The 6,000-nt window shown below is 41.7% G+C and overlaps 1 long non-coding RNA gene across 1 annotated transcript in view; it reads right to left on the bottom strand.

Annotated features, from left to right (window-relative positions):
* Positions 1-520: 520 nt before the first annotated feature.
* LOC117356041 overlaps positions 521-6,000 on the bottom strand; it is a 28,932-nt gene continuing 23,452 nt past the window's right edge. Inside the window, exons 4-5 of the long non-coding RNA XR_004538518.1 lie at positions 5,904-5,967; positions 521-896 (exon numbers count right to left, since the gene is read on the bottom strand). This is a non-coding gene — a long non-coding RNA (uncharacterized LOC117356041). The remainder of the gene's footprint in view (positions 897-5,903; positions 5,968-6,000) is intronic.

The raw sequence follows: 6,000 nt of genomic DNA, 5'->3' as shown, positions 1-6,000 counted from the left end.
AAAAAATTCTGGAGTCTTTGATCCTAATAAAAACTCTAGCTGCAAAATGATTTCATGAAGGCTGGACTTTCATTTTCTGGATAGCAGTTCCTTCACTAAATTAGAGGTATATGTAAAAGAGCCTTGCAAGCAAGACCCTGCGATCTTCCTTTCAGAAAGAGTCTGGGGAAGTAGAAGACTGACTGAGCCCACAGTTGGGGTACACTACACAACCTGACTGCTGCATCAGATGTGTCCAACTCAGACTTCAATCGGCTAGGTTTGAACCCACAGTGCAATGCAATAAGGAATGGAAGAATAACTCAGACCAAGGGAAGTCTGTGGAGAGGAGGGAGATCCAACAACAGAGCAGTCAGTGTACCAAGGAAGACATGAAAATAAAAATAAGGAGATCACATTAAGTTATGGAGAAAAGCAAAAGCCTGACCTAAATAACCCACAATCTAAAATATACAATCAACCTTCTATGATGATCCATCACACCTGGTTAGCATTTTTGGTCCAGAAAAGATCTCAGTTGTTCAGGCAATAAAAAACATTTAATACCTAAATACCAGATCATACATTTACATGGAAATGCTAGCAGAAATGAAGCCCCCAGGGACCTAGTCTCTTTCCTCATAGTCAAAAACATCTTCCTCTTTTCCTAAGTAAATCTAGTAACCTCAGGAAATATCCAGTCTTAGACCACAAAATAACTTTTATGAATTCTTGTAATCTGGACTGCATCCATTTTTTGTTCAAATACAAATGATACAAGCAAAGTAGCTCTTGTTGAAACTTCCAATAAGGAGTCTTCCAATATTGCAGAGATGTCCTTAATATCCACATTTTCTTCTTCATCATGTTGGACTCCGGATTGATCTTGCTGTTGCTCCAAGTCTTCTGAAGTAGTCCTAGGCAAATGATATATTTTATTAAGAGGGGAATTATCTCTGTGGAAAATTTTAACATCTCAAGTAGATATTTTTTTTCAAAAATCCAATAGGGTCACTCATATAGTCATAAGAAAGTTCAGGATACTAAAGTTTTAACCTATTAAAATGTTCTACTTGTTCCAGTCTTTGATGAATATTATCTTTCACATCAGTAGCAACTGTGTCCATGATAGATTTAGGGGCTCATTTTCAAAGCACTTAGATACACAAAGTACCTTAGGTATCACCGGTGCCTAAGTCCATTTTAAGCGCCTACATGCAAAACACACCCAAGATCCGCCCACGATCCACCCTTAACAACACCTACTTTTGGTAGGTGCCTTGGGCTAGGCGCATACCCATAAGCGGTAGGCACATAGCACCCAATTAATTTTAATTTAAGCTAATTTCTTATTATCAGTGCCAATTAAGTTTATTAAGGCCCCATTTATCAAGCTGCATTAGAGTTTTTTTTATCATGAGTCATTGTGGTAAAAGCTCTGGTGCTCATAGAATTCCTATGAGCATCGGAGCTTTTACCGCATCAACCCGCGATAAAAATGTCAAATGTGGGTTGATAAAAGGGGGCCTAAATAATTAAATTAGGCACCTAGATTGGCCAGACATGCCAATCTATGGCCCGGATTCACCAACCTGCCTGATCGGGCTCAATCCGGGTTCGATCTGGGCAGGTCCAACAAATTCTGCACAACAAAATATGCAGATGAGGCCTCTATCTGCAGGCACGGATCTCTGTTGTGCGATCCCCACACATGTGCAGACCATCTGTAGATGGTTTGCACATGCGCTAGACCTCCAGGCCTGGCATAGATTTTTTTTTAAACGTTAGGAGCCTGTGGTTTTAACCCCAGGAGTCGGGGCAGGCAGGTGATTGGGCAGGCAGGCGATCCGGGGCAGCGGGAGAGTTGGGGATGCAGGAGGCTTTGGGGGTCAGTTTATTTTTATTTTTTAAACTTTTTTGCTGCTTTTTTCATCGGGGCAGAGCAGGCAGGAAAAGAGCATCGGGGCGGCAGGCAGGAGAGATTCGGGGCAGCAGAGAGCAGGGCGTGCAGAGAGCAAGGCTGGAGAGTCGGAAAGACGTTTTCGACTGGTCCCCAGCAGTCGCTACTTGAGATGATCGGCCAGCACAGTCGGATTGTGAAAAAGTGTTGTGAATCACGTCCCCGCCTACTTTGCATGCGTTTCTCCTCATTTGCATGCACAGATTTGAATCGGATCGCAGGAGAGGTTAGTGAATGGGGCCCGAGGGAAATCTGGTCGCAAAGGGGTCGCAAACCGATCGGTACACGATCGATTTGCTTTGTGAATCTAGCCCTATGTGCCTTTTAGGTGTTTTTGGTCCATAGGTGTAAAATAGGATGCACAGCACTTATCAAACCTTAATTCCATTAGTTAGCACTTTGGTGCTCATAAGGGATATTTAGTGGCACCATTTGGTTAAATGCTGCTGAATAATTGGGATTGACCAGCTCAGTGGGGCTTAACCAGACAGGAGTTCTCCTGACAGGTTAAACCCTTTTGAATATTAACCTCTTAATTTTTGAATTGTAACCTACCCTGATGTTAACTTCAAGTTAGGAGAAAGGGGTACACAGGATTCTGTTCTCTCTACCTTCCTGTTTAATGTTTAACTGCAACCGTAGCATGGTTTATGAACAGCATGGAATGATGTTAACTATCTACTTTTGTGTTAAAAAGTGGCATTTTAAAATATATTATATAAACATAAATTGGACTTGACTTGGACTACGATTTGTGTGTCTAATAAAACACTCGAACCAATTATGAAACCTTTGAGGTGAAAATTGAGTTTTTATGCTCTTGGGCCCTATATGGCACCCCAAAAATTAGCACTGTAAAGGATGGTGCTAAGTGCAATTCTATAAAATGCCTCTAAAGTTAGGCACACTTTATAGAATCATGCATAGCGCTCGAACGCATAGCTAAAATGTAGGTGCTACCATTTATGCCAATGAAAACAAAGCCTAAATACCTGTTCCTAAGTTATGCATGGGTTGGGCATATTAGGAACACCCATGACCTGCCCATGCTCTTCCCCTGGCCACACCCCCTTCTGAGAGCCACACACTAGAATTTACATGCACCACTTTAAAGAATATACTTAGAAAGTTCTGTGCATAACTTCTAATTAGTGCCAATTAGTGTTAATTACTAAATGTTAATTGCCAATTACTGGCACCGATTGACTAGTTAAATAATTAAGTTGCATGTGTAAATTGGCCATGCACACAGATTTGCATGTACAACTTTGATTGCACTATACAGAATCTGGCCCTTAATAATTTTCCACTTTTTAGATAGTCTGTCACATATAGATTCAGATCCCCCTCCATATTCAGGGGTACAGCACTCATGACTTCAGTTATTCACAGTTTTCATCTCACTGACCCACCCCACCTCCCAGACCTTTCCACTTCCACTTCTCCCTCTGTATCCGCGGGGGGGGGGGGGGGGGGGGGGGGTAGGTGCAGAGCCGGACCGTGAAGTGTGAAAAACCACAAATAACTTTTTGGTCAGCTCTGACCCACCCCCGCCTTCCTCCTGCATCACCGGAACCTTACCTGGTGGTCTAGCGCTGAAGTGGGACAAGAGCGATCTTCCTATGCTCCTGCCCCGTGCAGATCCATCACCAAAATGGCTGCTGTGAGTTCCCGTTGTGATTGCTCCTGCCCCGCTTCCCCGCTAGACCACCAGGTAAGGTTCCTGGGAGGCTCAGATGGCTAAAAAATAGCCCCCAAAAAGGAAATTATTTCTAAAAAAATATTATGAATAACTGAATCTACGGATAGTGAAACCGCGGATTTGGAGGAAGAAGTGTATTTACTTTTTAAAGCCTGGTGGTCTAGCAGTGAAGTGGGGAAGCAGTGATCTTCTAAGCTCTGGCTCCATGCTGAACCACAAACAAAAATAGCTGCTGTGAGTTCCCATGGTCTCGCAAGACTACAGCGGGGAACTCATGGCAGCCATTTTTGTTCGTGTTTCTGCACATCATTTCTGCCCTACTTTACTGCTAGACCAACAGGCTTTGAAAAGTAAATAAGAGGAGAGGTCCAGGAGAAGGCATGGAGGCAGGTGTGGGTCAGAGTTGGCTCTAAAGTTATTTGCTAATTTGTCTTATTCATGGGCTGGCTTTGCACCTAACACCTGTGATTATGGAAGTAGGAGTGTAATTTTGTAATTGGTTCATGAGTAGGTTGGGGAGAATTGATTCATTATATCTTAAACATTAGTAAATAGGGCCTATGTTGGCAAGCTTTCCTTGTGCCACCTTCTTAATTCACTTCCTATTAACAAAGAAATGGGACTTGCAGCTATGCATATTAAGAGGATTATGCCCCAAAAGCTTTATATTTACAGATACAGTGGAACACCGATTATCTGGATAATTAAAAATCTGGCTAACTGGACATTAATTTTTTTCTATTGTTTTTAATTTTAAAAAAATACCTTCAGTGCACCCCCCCCCCTGACAAGAAAAGGCAGCATTCTCCCTCCCTCCATGAACAGGCACCACCAACCCCCTCCTGGACCCACAGGAAAGACCCCAGGCCTACCTTGTTTACCTGGTGGTCTAGCAGCAGCACTGGGGCAGAAGCAATCATACTTGCTAATGCCCATGCTCTGTCATTTTCAAAAATAGCTGCCGGGACTTCCATGGGCAGTATAGCCTCGCAAGACTACCCCTGGATGTCTTGGCAGCTTTTTTTGTCGCTGACAGAGAATGGGCAGGAGCAGGTAAGATCGCTCCTGCTCCAGCGCTGCTACATCACCAGTAGGCCTAGGGTCTTTCCTGTGGGTCCGGGAGGGGGTTTGTGGTGCTTATTCAGGGAGGGAGGGAGGGGGAATTCTACCTTTTCTAGTTGAGGGGGAGGGGTTGCACTGAAGGTATTTTAATTAAAAATAAAATAAAAAAATTAACATCCAAATATTGCAGGGGGCATGCTGATGGTAAGGGAAAATCTCCCAGTTCAGAGAGCGGGGGTGCTGGACTGGGCTGGGCTGATGGCAGGGGTGGCAGAAGCAGAGAAGGAGCACTAGTGGGAGGGAGAGTGGTAGGAATAGTATTTTGGGGGGAGCTCAAATATAAACTGAGACCTCCCAAAGTAATCCAGATAATTGGACATCCAGATAATTGAAGTTCGGATAATCGATGTTCCACTATATTTCATTTTTATTCTCTGCTATATTTTACCAGCTGTAGGAAAGATGGACTAGGAAAAGAATAGAGTCTTCTGTAAGACTTTTGGAAGTTATGACTTTAAAAAGTGCTTTGTGGAAAAGAAAAATAGAGCGTACATCATTTCAAATAAATAGCTACTACAGATTCATTTGTGAAAACTAAAACTATTTAGTTGTGATCTGCAATATGCTACAAATGAATTGAGGTTCCTTTCTGGAATTTCAATAATTCTATTAACAATACTTTTTTTTTTTTTTTTTAATAAAGCTATTAATCAATAAGAAATAGAGTTCAGATTTTGGCATAGTTTGCACATTATGTTGTATGTGTGACTTTTCTTCAACACTAATAGACTAATCTCTGATTGCAAACAGCCATAAAAAAAAGTCTGTGCAACATACTATAGCTTATACAGTAGTTTGGCATCCAAAAGATCAAGTATTACATTTTCTTAAAGTTCACTTGAAAATACAAGTGTTATTGTTTAGAATCTTTTTTCAGGATAAGTTTACCCTTGCCATTCAGTTGAACACCAGACAATGAGAAGTCACTGATCTCAGTTATTTAAAGGAAAAAAAAAAACACACCAAAATGTTTCCCGTGTCTTTTGATAGCAGATCTTATATTGTATGAAATGCCTATCTCTATCTTTGAAAGTACATTGCTACTTCTAACAAGTTCTCTGCTGTGAAGCATTGTATTATATACATAATGGTGTACTGGGGCAATGTGAAACAAATATAGATCTGAGAAATGGTACTCACTGTTTCTTTATAGTACTGTATTAAGGTATAGGACATCCATTGCTGTCGGAGGGAACCGATTGCTCTATTACACAAGTAAGATACATGGTCAGAAAGA

Source organism: Geotrypetes seraphini, chromosome 2 (assembly GCF_902459505.1).
Source record: "Geotrypetes seraphini chromosome 2, aGeoSer1.1, whole genome shotgun sequence".
In the NCBI taxonomy this organism is placed as follows: Eukaryota; Metazoa; Chordata; class Amphibia; order Gymnophiona; family Dermophiidae; genus Geotrypetes; species Geotrypetes seraphini.
Note: the sequence above shows the minus strand (reverse complement) of the source record. Positions and strands in the feature narration are given on the sequence as shown.